This window comes from Manis javanica, chromosome 8, assembly GCF_040802235.1.
Source record: "Manis javanica isolate MJ-LG chromosome 8, MJ_LKY, whole genome shotgun sequence".
NCBI classification, from domain to species: domain Eukaryota; kingdom Metazoa; phylum Chordata; class Mammalia; order Pholidota; family Manidae; genus Manis; species Manis javanica.
The window spans coordinates 94,175,809-94,198,255 of NC_133163.1; the positions used below are offsets into that span (position 1 = coordinate 94,175,809).

Below are 22,447 nucleotides of genomic sequence, written 5' to 3' on the forward strand. Positions count from 1 at the left end.
ACTAGGAGGAAAGTTAGCATATAATTAAACCAGGAAAGAATAATTCTGAAGTACTGTATAAATGAAAGACAGTAGGATAAATATAGTGAAAGTAAACTCTAAGAGGTCAGAGCAGGAGAAATCTTAATGTAGGCTGGAGTAACTCATCTTAAGAGAAGAGTAAGAATTGAAATGGTAAAGGAAACCTCTCCATGTGAGGCAACCTACACAGAAACCTGGGTACTGAGCAATTAATAATTCTGAAAAGCCTTTCCAGGCATTTCTTTATTGTAGAGAAAAGAGATGGTCAAAATGTAGAGAAAAAGGAAATTTCTGACCAGGATTCCCACCTGGCCTTAATAGCACCCATTGTAATGAGAGCCTGTTTGCACATCTATGAGATGCTTACCAGGGAAGAGAAGCGTGTCAGTCACAGGAGTACCATCTCAGGGGTGGGGTGGAGAGGAATCACCCATTCCCACCTCTCTTCAGCTCCTGGTACATAATTGGATGGGTGCCTGCTAGTCACCATAGAGGCCCACAGAGTGCTTTCCAGTGCTAGGAGCTGGGAAGGAGAGAGCTGTGAGAGCCAGGTGAGAGTGGGGCAAGCCAGGAGAGAAGGGAGCTTGAAGCTCAGAGGAAGAACTAAGAGAGAATGGCAGCTGTTAGAGAGAAGCCATGGGGTCCTGGTGTTAGGAGAGGATTAGGTCAGAGCTGGGAGCAGCAGGAAGAAGCACCGGACCCAGCTGCTTGTACTTAGCTGGGTGGCTGCCATGAGAATAAATGCGGTATGAACCCCTTTTAAAACTCCCAACTTGTTGCTCTTACCTTTATTCAGTCTCACCAAAATCATGGGGAACTTGCCCCAAGCAGGGATACCCCTCCTCCTGGTGCAACAGAAGAGAACTTTCCTAACCAACAGTTTTAGTTACAAGTTTTTAAATATTCAATACTCTGAAGACTTTCAATCCAGCAGTGTGAAAAAATATCTTGTTAGAAGAATGTTACTGTCACTATAAGTAAATCCTCCAAATATACTAGCTGAAGGTGCCACCATCCTCATAAATGACTTCAGAAACCTAAGCTAGTTAGGACACTATCTTGCCGAGATATCAAACATGTCTTATTATCCTCCTCAGATCCCCTCTATACCATTGTCTCATTGTCTCTGAGGCTAACCAGGGACAATGGGGGTGGGTGGGGAGATATCCCCACTGACTGCTAATTAGCCATTACCTTGAGTTTCTGGGTTCTCCCATCACTCCCATGCCAGAGAATGGAATCTGGCTTTCCAAGTGGTTATCACTGCAGCATAATGACACAACGCAGGACTGAGCTGACTCTCCACAGGGTGACCTTTGATAATGGTGTGGATAAAATGAGAGTTCCTGTGGCCAGGCCTCTCACCTGGCCCTGGTTGACTAGCTCACTGCACACCTGTGGGCAATACATGGCTGTTGACTCTATATAAAGAGCTCCGCCCAGTGCTCTGGGCGCAACATGGTGGCAGGGCTGCAAGGCTGCAGGAGAGCAGAGCAGAGGCTGGAGTGGTGGCAGCGCCGAGGACAGAGGCCCAGAGGATGGCTATGTGGGATGACTGTGCAGAGAGGCTCAGAGGACAGCTGTGTGCGACAACTGTGCAGAGGACGGCTGTGTGGGATGGCTGTGCAGAGAGACCCAGAGGACAGCTGTGTGGGACGACTGGGCTGAGAGGCCCAGAGGAGGGCTGTGCGGGCTGAGAGGCCCAGAGGCAGAGGCCAGCTTGCTGCATGCAGACTCACTCTGGGTGAATGAATGGGATTTTAGTGACTGACCTGCCACCTGGAAATAAAGTTGGGTATAACCCTTCCACCCCAAGAACATTTTGCTGTCAATTTCTTTGGTCACATTGAATCCATAGCGAACACATTGGCAAGACAATGGGAAACAACAGGTGGACACACTCGCTCTCCCTTTTTGTTCCCATTAACTGTTCTCCCTATCTGGAGGTATCACCAGTGGACAAGCATACACACTTGACGAGCAACCTGCTGAATCTCTGAGGCTTATCATTATATACTGCCAACATAGTAATCCAATCACATTTGTTTCTCACAGCTTTTTGCTTCTCTCTTCCCTTACTCTCACTGTTACATACCCTAAAATAAAGCTGTGATATAATGATTTTTAAGAAATGTGTATTTGGTCATTCAGATGACCAAAATATATTTCTCAGATATATTTGGTCTTCATCCAAAGTTCCAGAAAACTATTTCAGAGCCATAAAAGTGAAATTGTTGTCCAGTTATGTTAACGAGGAGACTTTTGGATCCAACCCAAGGGTGGGGGCTGGTTCCCAGGGGGGCCAACCATGTGATTATAGGGTGGGAACTTTCAGTCCCAACCCCTGGGAGGGGAGAGGGCAGAGGGGCTGGAGGATGAATTAGCCACTGGTCAATGACTTTGTTAATCATGAGTATGCAAAGAAGCCTTCACAAAGCCCATGAGAAGAGCATTTGCTCCCCTATGCGTCCTGCTTCACTGTCCAAGACAGAGGTTCTGTTAGAAATGTTAGGTAGAAAGACAGACATGAGCAGTTAGAAAAGGGGAAGATAAGGGTCAAAGAAAAAGCCATTCAAACTCTGCCAGGGTAGGGGGTCCCATGTGAAGACAACAAAGGCTTTGCAGGTCCCAAACAAGATCCCATTGTGGGCACAATTTAACAGAATTAAGAACTGCCCAAATCATACCTCATCATGGGAAAGGACATGCCCACTGAGAGGGATGGCTATATAGAGGGGCCTGTAAATCAAATAACCCCACCTTGTCAGTCAAAGAGGCACCTCCTAGTCAAAGGTAATATAAAGGCCTCCTGCCTAAAAGTTTGGTGCCTTTGTCTACCTTGACTCTGGCCTGCTCCTCCCTTGGAGGGTAGTTAAATAAAACTTTCGCTCTACTTTGCTACTGTATCTCTTGCTTTTCAATTCTTTGTTTCATGGAGGACAAGAACCATAGACAACAAACTCAGCCTGTAACACTCCCACACCTGGGGAACCAAAACACTTTCACCTGCCACTGAGCCAGGCCCCAAGCTCCATAGGATAGAAGCTCCTTTATTTTGGACCTTGCCCTACGTATCTCTTCATCTGGCTATTAGCTTGTACCCTTTACTAAACTGGTAAACGTAAGTGTTTTCCTGAGTTCTATGAGCAGCTCTAGCAAATTAATCAAACCTAAGTGGGGAGGTTGTGGGAACTTCCCATTGTAGCCAATTGGTCAAAAGCACAAGTAACTGCCTGGGGCTTGTGCCCAGCATCTGGAGGCGGTAGTGAAGGGCCATCTTGTAGGACTGAGGCCTTACCCTGGGGAATCTGGTGCTGTCTCTGGGCAGAGAGTGTCAGGATTGAGTTTATCTCGGACACCCTGCTGGTGATCAAGAATTGCTTGGTGTAATGTGTGGGACATTCCCCATGCTCCCCACAACCACACATACTGGAATTTGGAAATGACCAAATAGTTCCCACTTAATTCCTGCCTTAGGCTCTGGTTTCTAAAGAATCCAGGCTAAAACAGAAACAAGGTCAAAAAGGAAGGAGAGAATCTTGTATTCATAACTGAGACACACTGATTCTATTCTTGCTATCCCTGGCTCAATTAAATAGCTATTTAATCTTAAACAAGTAACATTCTGAGATCTATCTGTAAAATGGGTTAGGAGACAGGGGAAGAGAGCTTGGGCTAAACGATTGCTGGGTCGCTTCCAGCTCTAATGTTTTATGCTCTTTAGTAATTTTACAACCCAAAGCTTCAAATAACCTGTTAGAAGATTGGTCAGCATGAAAAACATTGAGTCCTTATTGTATCTCAATTCATTTGACCACAGCAGTGGCTTGGATCAGCCTTATGAAATATAACTACAACTAAATTTTAGGCAAAATTCTCTTGGCTCTGAAACAGGGCCATTTTCATTACCATCAGCAGCCAATAACATTTAATGTGTGGCAGATATTTTACAACTTAACCAAATATCACAAATCCAATAAAACAAAGCCACAGAAGGACTTATGAGAATTATTATAAGACCACATCTGTTCTGTGGGAAAGTTATAAATTTAAGAGTATTTTTAAAAACCAGTAGTATCAAGTGAAAAAGCCAGTCACAAAAGACCACATACGGTATGATTCCATTTTAATGAAGTGTCCAGCTTAGGCACATCTATAGAGACAGAAAACAGTTTCATGGTCACCTAGGACTGGAAGTCAGGGAAATGGAGAGTGACTGCTAATGGTCACGGGGTTTCTCTGGGGGGTGATGAACATATTCTTAAATTAGATTATGGCAATGGTTATATAACTGTGAAAATGCCAAAAAGACATTAAATTAGGTCCCTTGAATGAGTGAATTGTATGATATGTCAATTTTATCTCAATAAATCTGTTAAAAAGGTGTAGGAGTTGTTTTTTCACAGGGAAGATAAAGAGCAAATGAGCATTTCTCTCTATGGACAGAGGATTGTAAAGAACTTTGGTTGTTTATATATTTTAAAAGGCTCTGGAAGAGGACATACACAGTAACTTTACCTGGTTTCTGCTTGATACTAAATTCCCCCAAGCAGCAAAGAGCCTTGGGGACAGACCACAGGAACAACTTAGGGATTTGTGCAATTGGCAGATGAGTTTCAAAGTGAACAGGTACAAAATGACACCAGTGGGAGCCACAAGTAGAGTCAGTCAACAACTACAAAAGGGACCAGGGGGAGAGAATAGGTTATTCAATTCAACAGAACATTTTGAGGACAGCTATCACATACAAGGTACTGTTTTAAGAGCAGTAGTAGAGAGGGGAATATAAAAATGGCATGAATAGATTCCCATTCTCACTTCTACTTCAAAGAGCCTCTAACTGGTAAGAGAGGGAACATGACAACTGCAAAGCCAAATGAATAAAGGCTATGATAGTCTGAATAGGTACTAGAAGGGTCAAAAGAAGGCTTCATCCAGAGAAGAAATGGTTTTTCTCTGGGCTGTCAACATTTGAGATTATCAATCCAATATGCCACCACACCCTGGAAAACCAATTAAATAATGGTAACCATTTAAGGAGGATAATAAATAACTTATTCTACTTCATTTAAAACAAGAGATATTCTTAGTATGGATCATTACACTTGATGAGAACTAGACTAAGACTTCTTTTATATAGAGATAAGTTTCCTGACAAGTCCTTGGCCTCAAATTCAGAAGCACCTTTTTCTTACAATATTTAACGTTCAGAGTTAGCCCCTGAATACTTGGCTACAAAAACAGCCAAAAGTGGGAATAAGCTGCAAGATGATCAGATGGCTGTTTGTAGGAAAAGCCTTCTTCTGATTTGCTGACACATCTCTGCTCACAAAGGAGACAAGAAAGCAGAAGGAAAAGAAGGTAAGGGGAGAGAGCTGTCAGACAGCAACAGAGACTTGAAGCAGAAGCAGAGACTGGAAATGACAGGTGGCAAGGTTGCAAGGGGCAGACACTGGCACAGAAGAAAGCCAGTTGCAAAAGAGGGAGACAAGAAAGTCATCCTACACTCTAAGCCAACAAAGAGTTACCAGCTCATGAACAGCCCTTGAGGAGCACCTAAGGACATGTGCATCTGCCCAGAAGCCTGCTGAACAAGGCAGTTCGAGGTCCCTGGGGAGAAGGGGTTGTACTCAGTGCAGAGCTACAGAGTGACAAACTCAATCATTCAGCTTCATGCCACACACAAAACACTGATGTTCCTAAATAGGACCCTGAAATGAGAAAAGTTTAAGTCAAGACAAACATTCTCTGTTTAAAAAGGCCCATAGTATGAATGTTTTCATTCAAAATTAAGGTAAAAACATTTGGGGCATAAGTCATCAAATCTTCAACTTAATGGCAAACTAATTTTTTTAGTTTCCAAATGGTTTATTCCCTAATGACTTTGGACAATAAAAATTTCATTCCATAATGGAACAAGAAGGCAGCTAAAAGATAAAAATGACATTTCTATGAGGGCAATCTAAAAAAACACAGGGTCAGAAGCCATTTAATTACATTGAAAGAATAAAAAAGAAAAACAAAAGAAGATCCCTGCCATACTAACTTATTCTCCAAATCTGAATCTAGGAATACTGAGATTAAGGGGTTTGTGCTCTGAGAGGAACTAAGACAGGCCCCTATATATTTATCTTTACAAATATCAGCTCAGTGCACGAAGGAACTGTTTCATGTTTCTCTATCCTCCACAGTACTTAAATAGAACATCTTGCATACAATATAAACTCCAAACTGCTACACTCTTCCCTGACATTTAACTAAAGCTTTCTGTATATACCAGCTGCTACTTTTGATTAGCTCACAAAAAGAGTATACAGCAGTATTCTACATTTTTCAACTCTTGACAGAAAGATATATCAATGGGGAAATTCTATGTCCCTTCTGCTTCTCTACTTCATGTGGTTTACAGATGTGATTTTATCATTATGTTTTCTTTTCTCCTAATTCCCTCAACACAGACATGCCAGCTTCTCTCAGTATCGTTGTTATTTAAATCTGACTCCCTCCCAGTCAAAAATCTAGGAGCAGGTTACTGATTCAGGCTTCAAACCATCTGAAAGAGTTAATGGTTTCATTCCAGGCCAAAAGTAGGCAAACTGTAATGCCAATTGATCTCTCAGAGGCTCAGTCCTAATGAAAAGTGTGGTTGATCCCAGGCTTCGCAAGATAAGAATCAGTAAAGGGTGCAAGTGGTCCCTCACTATTAGTCTGACCCTTTGACTGGACTATATCATTATCCTTTGTACTTTTAATTGTTTAAGACTTCTGATAGGATGTAAATGCGTGATCATTCATCCTGGCCTGTCATCCAGTCCAGTTCATGTCTGCCATCAGGGAATATAGTTTGACATTTGAATTAGAGTATCCACTTCTATTATTGTGTACTATAGTTATAGTACTACAAAACTGTACTATTGTTCTCCAAAGAAGAAATTCAGATGGCCAACAGGCACATGAAAAGATGCTCCACATCACTAGTCATCAGAGAAATGCAAATTAAAACCACAATGAGACATCACCTCACACCAGTAAGGATTGCCACCATACAAAAGACAAACAACAAAAATGTTGGCGAGGTTGTGGAGAAAGGGGAACCCTCTTACATTGCTGGTGGGAATGTAAACTAGTTCAACCATTGTGGAAAACAGTATGGAGGTTCCTCAAAAAACTAAAAATAGAAATACCATTTGACCCAGGAATTCCACTCCTAGGAATTTACCCTAAGAATACAGGAGCCCAGTTTCAAAAAGACATATGCACCCCTATGTTTATTGCAGCACTATTGACGATAGCCAAGATATGGAAGCAACCTAAGTGTCCATCAGTAGATGAATGGATAAAGAAGGGGTGGTACATATACACAATGGAATACTACCCAGCCATAAGAAAGAAACAAATCCTACCATTTGCAACAACATGGATGGAGCTAGAGGGTATTATGCTTAGTGAAATGTCAGGCAGAGAAAGACAAATACCAAATGATTTCCCTCATTTTTGGGGAACAAAATTGAAGGAACAAAATAACAGCAGACTCACAGACTCCAAGAAGGGACTAGTGGTTACCAAAGGGGAGGGGGAGGGGCAGGTGAGTATAGGAAGAGAGGGAGGAGATTGTGGGGTATCATGATTAGTGCACATGGTGTGTGGGGGTCACGGGGAAGAGAGTGTAGCACAGAGAAGACAAGTAGGGATTCTGTGGCATCTTACTACAGTGACTGCAATGGGGTATGGTGGCGGGGGACTCAATAATAAGGGTGAATGTAGTAACCACATTGTTTTTCTTGTGAAACTGTCATAAGAGTGTATATCAATGATACCTTAATAAATTTTTTAAAAACTGTACTATTGTTCATTGCAATAAAATAGACTAGGATGGGGACTTGCTTTGGACTTTGAATCCCTGCTATAGTCTTGTCTAGTAGTGAGATGCATTTACATATCTCATATGTTGCTAAATCTACAAGATGACCAGTGATCACTTTCTACCACAATTTCCTGATACAAATAATTAATACTACCCTTTCAAAGAGATAACTCAAGGTGTTTGCTGATAAAATGAAGTGTATAGGAACACAAGAAGTTGGATGTTGACCAACATCTCTCCATTTCCCCCATCTCTCAGTGCCTGGCAATGACCATTCTACTTGCTGTATTTACAAGCGTGGCTTTTTTTTTACATTCCGCATGTAAGTGAGAACAGACATATTTGTCTTTCTGTGTCTGACTTATTTAACTTAGCATAATGTCCTCAAGGTCTGTCCATGTCGCAAAAGGCATGAGGATTTCCTTCTTTATCTACAGTTGAACATACGTCTAGTACTCTTCCTGCAAACCTGTAACTCTTGTCTAATTGTAATAACAGATCAAGCCAAATTGAGGGTCATTCTACAAAATCATCTGACCAATATTCTTCAGAACTGTTGAGGTCATGAAAATCAAGAAAAGGATGAGCAACTGGCACAGACCAGAGGAAACTAAGGGGACATGATGTACTGTGGTACCCTGAAATGGATCCTTGTACAGAGAAAAGGGCAGGAGTGGAAAAACAACTGAAATCTAAATAAAATCTGGCTAAGATAACAGTAATGTAGCAATGTTGGTTTCTTGATTTTGACAAATGTACCAGGGAAACACAAGATGTTAACAACAGGAGAAACTGAGTGAAGGGCATATGGGAGCTTTCTAAACTATTTGCAACTTTCTGTAAATCTAAAATTATTCCAAAATAAAAAGGTTATATTTTTAAGTTAGTAACTACTTTTAAAAAATCCTGTCCCTGAAAAAAAAATTAAAAATTGCAGCTGCATAAGACATGTTTATATGTTACTCTGTAAAGCATGACTTTTCAGTTAGATCAAATGACTATTCTAAACCAATTTTTAAGATCTCTATTAACAGGTGCTTGCCATTTGTTAATTTTGAAAAAATCAAGTCATCAACTTATTACAAATAAAAAATGAGGTTCTTAAAAATCTCAACTTGACCATATATGAAACAATTTAAAAACCTTTAACGGTGCATTGAGAAAAAACAGGCTTAAAACAAACAAACAAAAAAACACGTTTGTCATTACTAAAAAGAGACATCTTTAGGTAATAGTAAAAACCCATGCTGTACAGATAATGCAGATAGTTCTGGTTATCTGGTCAATGGGCAAAAAGCAAGCACTTAAGGTCACTTAAGGTCTTCAGCTCTAATCTTTTGTTCATTTCTTATTGCTGGAATTTCATATTGATTTCTTTCTGTTGGATGACTAAACCAGATGATGGTAGAGTAGAGATAGAAAGCTGACATTTACTACTCAGCTGGTGGATCGGCTGCTTTTGTCTCTTTGCCATCTTGTGGTTTAGGGTTTTCTCGGTGTCTGTATGGTAATTGAAGTTGTGGTGGTACCGACATTGAGGTGGTTGCTGACCTTGGGTCTCATCTCCTTGATTTTCCTTATCCTCTTTATGGCCACCTTCTCTCAACTGCCCGGCGAGGACGCTGCCTGCAGAATCTCGGTCTGTAACCCTGATACATATTCCATCTCACTGGTCTGCCTGCTCTCCCGCACACTGGTTGTCAGCACCCTCTAGCACTTCTCCCTGCGCAGGAGGGTTGGGATACTGTGGCCGATCCCATAGGGTCTCCGCGTGTAGTGAGGTGGGCACCTTGCCTGTGGCAGGGCTGCGCTGTTGGGCCTGGCCTTCAGGAGCACTCCCCCATCCCTCACTGTTGTGGCAATTCTGCTGGTAATTGAGTGGAGGCCCCCTGAGATGTAGATGTCTATAATGCTTACAGTCTGCTGTGTATTTAGTGCCTTGCACTGGAACTCCACCAGGACTTGTAACATCTGCTGCCTCCCCACCCTTTTCTCCTTCCACAATGTTAAACTACAATCTTACCACGTCTGGCACTGTGAAGGTACTTCCCGGCATTATTATTCCTTAGGGCAGTCTGCTGTACAAGTACATCTTCCTTTGTGCCGTTCCTGTTGATGAAACCATTATCTGTTTCTTACACTGGGACATTTTACTGTTACCAAAACCTCCATTGCGATAACCTCCTCGTGGCCCCCGCCAGGTGCCACAGCCATGAGGCCACTTGGGTCTCTGCTCCCTGTGCCTCCAGCAGCAGGGCAGGCCTGGGGTCTGCAGTGCCAAGGGCGGGCTGCGGGGGGGCTGCTGGGTCCCGGCCATGCCACTCATGGTCGCAGAGCAGCGGCTCATCCCAGGGTGTGAGATAACCCTGGCAGCGGTGCAGCTATGCAGGCCTCTCTGGGGTCCACTCCCCGCTCCTGCTACCCTATTGACTTAATTTTCAATAGTGAAATTATTTTCCTTCATTCCAGTTCCAAATAGGAATTTGGTTAATCCCAATAAAGGTATTTCATTCCCCGTGTGCTCTGGAATATCTTAATTTGTGGCAAGAGTCTTTTCTTGAACACCTAATTTAACTGGATGAATTTATATTTTGTAATGAATAGAATGAAACTGAACTCTTAAAATCAAATACTTTAAGGATATGAACAGACACTTCTCCCAAGAAGAAATTCAGATGGCCAACAGGCACATGAAAAGATGCTCCACTTCGCTAATTATCAGAGAAATGCAAATTAAAACCACAATGAGGTATCACCTCACACCAGTTAGGATGACCAACATAGAAAAGACTAGGAACAACAAATGCTGGCAAGGATGTGGAGAAAGGGGAACCCTCCTACACTGCTGGTGGGAATGTAAATTAGTTCAACCATTGTGGAAAGCAGTATGGAGGTTCCTCAAAAAACTCAAAATAGAAATACCATTTGATCCAGGAATTCCACTCCTAGGAATTTACCCTAAGAATACAGGAGCCCAGTTTCAAAAAGATATATGCACCCCTATGTTTATTGCAGCACTATTTACAACAACCAAGAAATGGAAGCAACCTAAGTGTCCATCAGTAGATGAATGGATAAAGAAGATATGGTACATATACACAATGGAATATTATTCAGCCATAAGAAGAAAACAAATCCTACCATTTGCAACAACATGGATGGAGCTAGAGGGTATTATGCTCAGTGAAATAAGGCAGACAGAGAAAGACAAGTACCAAATGATTTCACTCATATGTGGAGTATAAGAACAAAGCAAAAACTGAAGGAATAAAACAGTAGTAGACTCACGGAACCCAAGAATGGACTAATAGTTACCAAAGGGAAAGGGACTGGGGAGAGTGGGTGGGAAGGGAGGAATAAAGGGAATAAGGGGTATTACGATTAGCACACATAACGTAGGGTGGGGGACACGGGGAAGGCTGTATAGGACAGAGAAGACAAGTAGTGATTCTATAGCATCTTACTACGTTGATGGAAAATGACTGTAATGGGGTATGTGGTGGGGACTTGATAATGGGGGGAATCTAGTAACAACAATGTTGCTCATGTGATTTTTTATTAATGGTACCAAAAAATAAATTTCAAAAAAAAATCAAATACTTTAAGGCTCTAACTTTGTGGTTCTTTTTCAAAACCGTTTTGTCTATTCTAGGTTCTTTGCATTTCCACATGATTTTTTAGCACCAGTTTGTCAGTTTCTTTTTTAAAAAGCCATCTGTGAAGTGTTTGTATAGAACTGTAAAACTTACCAGTATATCCATCTCAGACTAGAGGTTTCTTTTTGGTTCCAGGTTTTCTAACTGTCAGTTAAATTTCAAAAGACATAGGGCTAGTCCAGTTATCTATTTCTTCCTGAGTGAGCTTTGGTCATTTGGGTCTTTCAAGAAATCTGTCATTTCATTTGTCAAAATTACTGGCATAAATTTATTCATGTGTGTATACATTTTAACATAATAACAAAACAAAAAGTATTCTCCATTTAACGGAATTTGATCTAAGTTAGAGGAAGTATTTTTTTTTCAATTAATGACATGTGGTTTATGTAGAAGAGTTAATAATGTCACATTTATGAGCTATGAAATGCAACTGTGAAGATCAAGAGCAGTTTTGTAAAAATAGTAAAAATAGTACGTTCATTTTGAAATCAATACACTCTTCAGAAAAGTACCAGTGATGTAATAATAGATACAGTTAAGAAAATGATTAAAATATGTAAATATGCCAAGAATAATTATTTTTATTATTTTTTAATGTTCAGATAACATAGCTTTTTCTTTAATTTTTGCTTTGATGTATATGTAGTGTGTGTTTTAGAAAAAAATTGTTTTTGGGAAATACTTTTTGAACAGACTATTTTATAGTCCACCAATGTAACCAATTTTCAGTCAAGAAACAAATTTTTTTTAATTACATAATTTTAATTAACTTAAGAACCCTCTTTCATTCTTAAATGTGAATTAGGATGGTAAACTATTTGTTCAACCTAGGTATAACCAACTGCCTCAGATCAGTATTACGATGACTCTGAGGTTTTCCTATGACTTTACTGACCTTAAAAGTTATCTTCAGTAATCCTGAAAAAAACAAAACAAAACACAGAAACGGGTCAAACAGATACGGTCCTTGGCATATGACAGAAGGATTTGATATAATCAGGAAAAGGATGGACTATTCATAAGAGGTTTTCCATTTGGAAACTTACAAACACAGAAAATCATATGTATTACAGTTAGATCCCTGCTTTATATTCTAATACAAAAATAAACACCATATAGATAGAAGACCTAAATTTGAGGTGTAAAACATTAAAACTAGTAGAAGAAAGCTTTACTCAGCATGGATTCCATAATGGATTTCTTAAATAAGGCACATTTTATAAGACTGGTAAAGTCAATTATATCAATATTAGAATTTCATACAATCAAATATATAAACAACAAAGTTAAAGAGATTAGCAACAGATTAGGAGAAGCCAATTGCAACATATATAACAAAGAAATAATATCCATTTGTTATGAACTACCATAAATCAGCAAGAAAATAAAGTTATTTATGGAACATGAAACTCATGTGGCCAAGAAACATGAAAAGACCATCAACCTCATTAGTAGCTGGGCTTGAACTGCAAATTAAACCCACCAGAAGGGCAAACATTTAAAAAAGCAGTTTTAAGTGTAGGTGAGGAAGTAGAGATAAAGGGAACCCCCATACACTCCTGGTAGAAGTGTAAACTAGTACAATATTTTGAAGAGTAATGTGGCAACATCTAGTAAATTTGAAATGAGGATATCCTATGACCTAGAAATTTCAATTCTAGGTATATAATCACAGAACAGCATTGTTCAACAGAAATCTAAGCAAACCATGCATGTAATATTAAATGTTTCAGTAGCCAAATTAAATAAACATGAAAGAAACAGGGAAAATTAATTTTAATAATATTTTATTTAACCTAATACATTCACAACAGTATCATTTGAACATGTACTTTATTATCAGAGTGTAATTATATAAAAGTATAAAGAAATTTTTATATTACTTTTTCATACTAAACCTCTTGTATATTTTATACTTAACGAAAGCTTCTCAATTTGGACTAGCCTCATTTCAAGTTCTTAATAGCTGTGTGTGGCTAGCTAGTGGCTATTGTATTGGATAAGCATAGCACAAGAGCCTTGCTACTCAAAGCATCACCATTACCTAGAAATGTTAGAAATGAAGAATCTCAGAACCCCAGACCTACAGAATCAAAACCTGCAGCTTAACAAGATCACATGGTGATTCATATAAACATTAAAAAGTTTGAAAGATAATGTCCTAGAGCAAAATTTCTCAACAGATGAGATATGGCAAGATATTATAGGTGTGCTTAAATAATGACTCTTTCTGCCCTCAGGATGGCAGTTGGGCTGAGTTAGCCAGAGACCCTACCATTTACTTCTCATCTGTTTACCACACAGTGCCATGCAAAAATCCTTTTCTGTTTTTGTCTTAACAGACAAAAAGTTTGGGAAGCCCTGCCCTAGAAAATCTCTCACACAGATACACAATGAGATACTGTCCACTGAAAAACTAGGTATAAAAGAAAAAAACCTATGGAAACAACCCAACATCCATCAGTGGGAGGTGAGATAAATTGTGATAAATTCTTATTATGGAATACAACATAGTTGTAAAAATGAACTAGATCTGAGGATACTGACATGGTTAGACCCTGATAATAGTTGTTGACTTCAGGGAGGGAAAGAAAGGAATACAGTTGGGAAGAGAATATAGAAAACTTCAATTATTGTAATTTTAATCTTTAGCATTTTCTAAAGCAAATAAAAAATGTTTACATTTCCTCATTGGGGGTTTTATATGGGAGTGTATCGTACTATTTTTGTACTTTTTAATATTTGGAGAGTTATTTCTCAAGAAAGGCAAACCCAACCCAACAAAAATAAAATACACATATAATTCCAAATAAAATAAACATATAGAAAAAAAGTCCTAATTCACTTCTTCCCTCAATCTCAACCTTTTCCCCAGAGTTAAACATAATTGACAGCATGGTGTGTATCATTCCAAACAACTTTCTATACATTTATAAATATCTAACTTCTATATACTAATGGGCTCTTATAAAAGAGAATAATGAACATATTTTTGGGACTTGCCCTGTTTAGTTATTATATGGTGGGCACCTTTCTTTGTCAGAACATATCTAACAAGCACATTCTTTTTAATAGCTACATAGTATTTCATTGTATAAATAATCATAATGAATTTACAAGTAGCAGTTGAAAACTGGACAGCATTTTTACCTGAAGATAAATAAAAGGAAAGGTTCCTTAGAAGTTTTTAAAATTGTTTTTATTTTCCTCTCATTTCTCATCAAATAAATTTGGTGATGATATAAAGAAAATCTGAAAGTTGCCTCTACTTCTCCCTTCAGAAGGGACATAAACAAATAACTTAGAAGAAATAAAAGTGAAAGAAATCCTATTGAAATAATATCCAAAGGCACACTGTAGTCTTCCATTACTTTACTTGCATTTCAAATTCAACTTTCAGAAAAAGAAAAAACTATTTTGGGCATCCAAATAACAAATCCCTCTTAAGCCCCAGAATTTAAAGATCACTGAATAATGAAAATTATGTAATGCCTTGTACTCAGGATGCTCTGGAAATTATTTTTGAATTCTCACACTATTACCATTAACGGACACCAGCTGTGGGCTCATAGTATCCCGGGTATATTACACAATAAAAATATAGACAGGATGTCACAGCACATATGCCATATACACAGCTTGGTTCTAATTAGCATCACTGTGAGTACATATTTATTGAGGAAGATGATATAGTGCTTGGGGGCACAGACCCTGGAGTCAGACTGCCTGGGTTCTAATCCTGGTTCAGTCATTCATGTAATGGGTGACTTACAGAAAATTATTGAAGCCTCATTTCCTCCTTTGAAAAGAGAGGGAAATATCTCACAAACTTGCTAAGAGAATTAAAAGATACAATAAATATACGTTATTTAGGCAAGTTTCTACCCCTTAGTAAGCACTCAATAGATACTAGGGATTACCATTATTGGAATTATTGAATAATTATAATACTAAAGGAATTCTATTAGGACTTAAGGTTACAAAAAAATATGAAAGTTTCCTGGCTTTCAATAGCTTACAATTTAGAAATCAATTTGCATATCCCCAGATGGAAAGATAAAATAATGAAGAGTATCATGTTCCTATTCACACCTAAAAATCAAAACAAAATCACTTCTCAGTTGCCCTACACAAACAGGTAAATAATTAATTTCCTTATTTGGGTACAGAATAGTTAATAACACTATGCATATAAAAGAGGTATGGATACAATCTAGTACAGAGTTGACCTGAAGTTTTTTAATATAAAATTTTGAGATTGGGTTTATTATTGAGTACACATTGATTTTGGTCATGATATTGATTTCATGACCTAACACCCCACTAATTGTTGCTTTAGGAGGAAGTTCAATGGGCATCTGCCTACCAATTATTTGCATATGAACTGACCCACATTTTGTAGGAGATATTTTTAAACTTTAAAGGTCAGTTTATGCAATACTTTACAGTTTACAAAGTCCCTGCAATTCACTACTCTTTCTCTATAATTGGGAGGTGAATATGACATCCTTCATAACAATTCTAGGGCCTTCATTCAGAACAGATAATATCTGTCACATAAGGTGACTCCACATCATTTTATTCAACCAGTTCCTTTTCTCCTTTTTTTTTCCCCTAGTGTTTTGAAAATAAAGAATATATCTGCTATACACTGATTAGTTTTAAAAGGCAATACTGACATGCAGGAAAATGAGGTTTTGAGCTAGTGTTCTGATTGACTGTAAAGCTAAAGCATACTTACCTTCTCAGGTTCACCAATCCCTGTCTACTTCATGTTTTCTGCCTTATCTTTTTCAGATTTTTCTCCAAAGATGTGTGTGCTCAGGTTGTTTTCAATTCAATTCAAATCAATCAAAAGATACTTACTCAGTACCTACTAGATCTAAAGTCCTATCTGGTTTCTAGAGAGAGTCCAGAGATGGACAAGATACTACTTTCTGCCTTCAGAAAGCTTAAGATCTATTTTTAAAAGCTACAACACAAGACAGACTAATAAAGGTCACACAGAAGTTTGCAGTATGGTAGGGATTAAAGACTGGAGAGTGTATTATGGTGGAAGGGGGAGGAGATGGTGAAAAGAGACTTCAAGAAATCTGAGTAAAGACAGAATTTCTAAAGGAAGAGAGGAAGGAAGACAAGCATTCTGGGGGGCAGGCAACAGGCAGGAAGCAGGACAGATGTGTTCTGGGAAGAGTGAGTTGTCCAGATGTTTCAGAGTTGAGAAAACATGTTACAAAGGACTTTGAATATTAGGCTGGGGAGTTCTAGAGATAAGCTGGTATTAAATACATCATCAAATGTTTGGGGGCAGGAGAGTTTGGTGATAAGAACTTCACTTTGGGAAGATTTATCTGATGGGAAGTGTGTAAGATGAGTCAAAGTGGGAGACTGGGACCTGGAGACCACTGAGAAGGTTACTGCAATAATTTAGGTGAAGTGAAATGGCTCTTTCAAGTTTAAAAGTAAAGGGGGAAAAGTCAAACAGGTTGGTAGGTTAAAGGAAAAAGAAATCTGGGGAAAGTCTCCCCCCTTTCCCATTATCTTTCTTTAAGGGGAAACAGACTTGGACAGTAAAATGAAGGTAAAAAAGAAAGAACAGTATAAGGAAGGAGAGATGATTGATGCTTGGAGGGAAAAAGAGGTCAATCACTGAATCAAAGTCCTCGAGGTAAGGATGGAATGGCCCAGGTGGAGGTGCTCATCTTAAAAAGGAAAAGTAAAATTTTTGTATTTCAAAGAAGAGTGTGACAAGAGGAGGGATAATGAAAATATATACAACTCATGAAGTCGAAACAAAGGAAGTTGAGGAATTTATGGCAAATAATCTCAGCCTCTTCAGAAAGTAGAAGGCAAGTTCATCTGGGCAAAGTAAAGGAACTACAGAGAGACTAGGAACTTGCTATGAAATGAGGGCACTTGGAAAAGATCAAAGTGGATAAAGAGTAAAAATGATCAATTAAAAAATTACTTATATACCTAAAGCAAATGCAGGCAAAGGACAAAATAGTTAAAATGGTCTTATTCAAAATTAATAACTTTTGTGCTTCAAAAGATACCATGAATAATTGAAAATACAATCCACCAAATGGGAGAAAATATTTGCAAATCATGTACCTGATAAAGGTGCAGCATCCAGAATAAGTAAAGAACTCTTACAACTCAACAATGATAAGACAAATAACCCAATTAAAAAATGGGCAAAGGATTTGGGTTGACATATCTCCGAAGAAATACAAATAGCCAATAAGCACAGGTACAAATGCGCAACATCATAAGTCATTAGGGAAATGCAAACCAAAACCACAATGTGGTACTGCTTCACAACCACTAGAATGAGCATAATAAAAAACAAGTGGCCATAATAAAAAATAACAAACGTTGGTGAGGGTGTGGAGAAACTGGAACTCTTATATATCACTGGTGGAAATCTAAAATGGTACATTTTGGGGAACAGTTTGGCAGTTCCTCAAACAGCTAAACATCGAGTTACTATATGACCCAGTATTTCATTCCGAGGGATATCTCAAGAGAAATGACAATATGCATCCACACAAAAACTTGTACACAACGTTCATAGTAATATTCATAATAGCAAAAAAATTGAAACAATTCAAATAACCATCAATGAAGAATAGATCGACGAAGTGTGAGATTTCTATACAATAGAATATTATTCAGTCATAAAAGTGAATGAACTGCTGATATATTCTATGACATGGGTGAATCTTACAAACATTATGCTAAATAAAAGCAGCCATACACAAAAGGCCACATATTACATGATTCCATCTATGTGAAATGTCCACAACAAGCAGATCCATAGAGACAGAAAGTAGATTAGTGGTTTCCAGGGACTGAGGGAATGGGAGGTTGGGGGAACCTGGAGTGACTTCTCACAGGTAGGAAGTTTCTTTTCTCAGTGCTAAGAATGTTCTGGAATTATACAGTGTGATGGTTGTACAACTTTGTGAATATACTAAAAACCACTGATCTGAACACTATAAACAGGTGAGTTTTATGATATCTGAATTATATATATAAAAAAGAAGATTGTAGTAGTGAGTTTAGACAAGTTGCATTTTGTCCTACATCTATTCAGAATGGAATCATGATTTTCTCAGGTTATAAGAAGTCACACAAGTCAAACTGTAGGAGTTACTCTGACCAGGGTATTGGCGAGGGAATGACAAAGAGTCAAAGGAATCATCAGCACATTGTTGAAATGGGTATCTATAAAAGCCAGATTCTTTGAAAACCTAACAGTAACAATGTTAAAACACAAACAATGCAAAGAGAAAAGGGCAAAAAATTAAAACAAAAAAAAGAACAGACATTTCACAGAAGAGGATACACAGGTACGAAAACTTATTCAACATCATTAGTCATCAGGGAAATTTAAATTAAAACCACAATGAGGTATCAGCCACATCTCTCAGAATGACTAAAATAAAAAATAATGACAACACTAAATACTGGTGAGGATGCAAAGAAACTAGATTATTTATTCATTGTTGGTGGGAATGTAAAATGGTACAGGCATTCTAGAAAACAGTTTGGCAGTTTCTTATAAAACTAAGCAGGAACTTTTCAGATAACCCAGTAACTGCACTCCTGCTCATTATGCCAAAGAAATTAAAACCTGTGTTTACACGAAAACCTTTACACAAATGGTCACAGTTGCTTTATTCATAGGACTGAAAACTGGAATTAACCCAGAGGTCCTTTAACTAACTGGAAAGGCTAATAAACAAATTGTGTTATACCATATACTACTGGGCAATAAAAAGAAAATTTGTTACTTACAACAGCCTGGACAAATATCCAAGGAACCATGCTCAGTTAAAAAAAACAACCCTAAAAGGTTACATATAGTATAGTTCCATTTATATGATATTCTTAAAATGGCAAAAATTATATAAGTGAAGAACAGATTATTGTTGCAGGAGTGAGGGATGGGAGGGTGGGAGAGAGGAAGGTGGCTACAAAAGGGCAGTAAGAGAGATTCCTGTGGTTACAGATCTGTTCTGAGTCTTGACTGTATCAATGTCAATGTATTCTGGTTGTGGTGTTGTACAATAGTTTTGCAAGATATTATTGGGTAAAACTGGGTAAAGGGTACTGGATCTCCTATTATTTCTTACAACTATGCATGTGAATCTACAATTATTTCAAAATAAGTAGTTTAATTAAAACTGGTTGGGCTGGAAGCTAGCCAAATCAAAATCTGATGTGTTGTGTCCTATCTATAATATGAGGATTATAATACTTACTAAAAGAATTTAAAAAAAATATATATATATATATATGTAGAGTGAGTAGATTCTGGAACACAAGGTCTCTTCAGGATAGATGGTAGTTTGATATAACTTCTACCATTATTGAAATGGCTCAGGAACTGCAAATAGCTTGCCATTTCCAGAGGACTTATTATCAAAGTCTGTGAATGCATGCATAAAGCCCTTGAAGTGCACATTTATGATACCTAAAACCCAAAAGAAACCAAACCCCTAAGGCAAGCTGGGCCTTCTCACTGAGAGACCCCTTCTGTTCATGAATATTGTAAGTCATGAAAGAATGGGTCTAAATGGATCTAACATTTACATAAGTCAGAAAACTGCAGTTAAGGGTCAGTGGTAGCATAGACATCAGCAAAATGTGCTCCGGAGCCTGACTGCCTTGATTTGAATTCCACCTCATCAATTGCTAACTATGTGACCTTAGGCAAAAGCAAGTAGCTTTCTGGACCTCAGCGGCCACATACAGAATCAAAGAGATTATACATATACATTACTTTAGCATAGCACTTCTATAAGTACTCAATAAATGTTAATTATTAGCAATTAAAAGGGGCTGTAATAATTAACCAGTGTAGTCGTGCCTTTCCTGCAACAGAAGGAACCACCTCAACAACATCCACAACATCCTATCCAACTGTTACTTGAATCTAGTGATGGGTAGCCCACTGCTTTCCAAGGCAATCTATTGCATTTAGGCAGCTGCAATCACTAGAAAGTTGTTTCTTCTGTTTTTATTCCAAATCTTTCCTTTCACTTCAAAACATTAGTCTTGGTTCTGCCCTTTCCAGCTATTAAAACTGTCTGGGCCCTTTTCCACAGTCACATATTTGGCACCTGCTATCTCATCATCTCACGAGATTTGGAAACTAGTCTGCTCTTCTCTTTGTCCTGTGACTTAGGACACATCTCCCTGAGTCTGTTTCCTCATCTCAAAAGTTAGAGTTCCATGTTTTTCTAAGGTTTTTCTCACCCCAGCTGCAAGAACTAGATTTTGCTCACGACTTTGTACAGTTATTCTGTCGTTCTCCTCAGCAGGTTCAGTCCCCTCATCACCTCGGCCTCCCCTTGAATTTTCCTCCATCGGCTAACATCCTTCTTAAAATGTAATCCCCAGAACTGAACATAAAACTAAAGTTCTGGCAATGATAGTCCAATGTACTGTAAAACCCTCTCCTCCCTAATTGATGCAATTTGGGGCTAACATTTTACTGTGTTACTTTATGATAGCTAACTAAAACCTCTGGGTCTTTTTGCCATAAAATTCTATTTTCTCCATCTTCTATACCCATAGTTGATTTTTGGAGTTTCAGGTCAGGATTTTATATTTATTTCTGTTAATGTCATCTTTTTAAGCTCTGGTCCATCATTTCAGCCCATAAAGTTATTTTTTTATTACAGTATTATTGATATATACTCTTATGAAGGTTTCACATGAAAAAGCAATGTGGTTACTAGATTCACCCATATTTTCGAGCCCCATACCCCACTGCAGTCACTGTCCATCAGTGTAGTAAGATGCCACAGATTCACTATTTGCTTTCTCTGTGCTACACTGTCTTCCCCGTGACCCCCCACATCATGTGTACTAAACATAATACCCCTCAACCCTCTTCTTCCTCCCTCCCCACCAACCCTCCCACACCCCTCCCCTTTGGTAACTGCTAGTCCCTTCTTGGAGTCTGTGAGTCTGCTGCTGTTTTGTTTCTTCAGTTTTGCTTCATTGTTATACTCCACAAATGAGGGAAATCATTTGACACTTGTCTTTATCTGCTTGTCAGCTGATGAAGTTTTGTTTGAATATTGTGTCATTCACTTCATTAATGAAGGTACACCGATCTTCTAAATAATCAGAAAAATACCTTAAAGATCTCTTAATATTCTACTATATACACAGTACTTAGCTGCAATAACTGCTTCCTTACTATTAATGCTGGATTTTTTTTAACTATAAGATACTTCATAAGAGTTCTGGTTATACAGACAAAAAGCATGTTTTGGACCTATCAACCTCGTCAGCTCTCTTTTAATGATTCTGAAACCAAGCGGTTCAAAGTGCGGAAGAAAATAGTCAAAACAGAGCAGGATATGTATGCCTCAGTGTGTAGGGACTGCCTGATGAAGTGGAACCTAATTCACACTACCCTGCAAATGTTTGCACCTTCTTGCTACCTGTCCTAACAAGGACTGAATGACTTTCCTTTGTTAACTAAACAAGTGATTTTTGAAACATGGCTAGACTACCTGATCCTCCAGAGGTGAGAAAGATAAAGATTATTATGGAAATTTGCTGTCATAAGACAGTTCAACCAGCTTTTAAACATTATAGAATTGGTTACTGCTTACCTTCATTATGAAAACTTCCAGTGGAAATCCCTGATTTTGTTTTCGTAGGACTCCCGAATTTATGTCATACTAATGTCCATATGACTGTGTTCAGGTTGGAAGAAGTTCATTTTACTAATTGGACTATGATTCTAGGTGCCAGTTACTGTCCCTTTCAAAGATAAAACTATTACAAATTTTTGCAGCAAAAAAATAAGAATTTTTATTACCTATAAATTACAACTCAATAAAATCTTAAAAATGAAAAAAAAGTAGAAAGTTCATCT

The 22,447-nt window shown here is 38.3% G+C and overlaps 1 protein-coding gene and 1 pseudogene across 4 annotated transcripts in view; both read right to left on the reverse strand.

Annotated features, from left to right (window-relative positions):
- Positions 1–22,447, reverse strand: part of FRMD5 (FERM domain containing 5) — a 356,243-nt gene that overhangs the window by 199,113 nt on the left and 134,683 nt on the right. The gene's annotated exons all lie outside the window — the stretch shown is intronic.
- Positions 9,212–10,273, reverse strand: LOC118973108 (Y-box-binding protein 1 pseudogene; annotated as a pseudogene).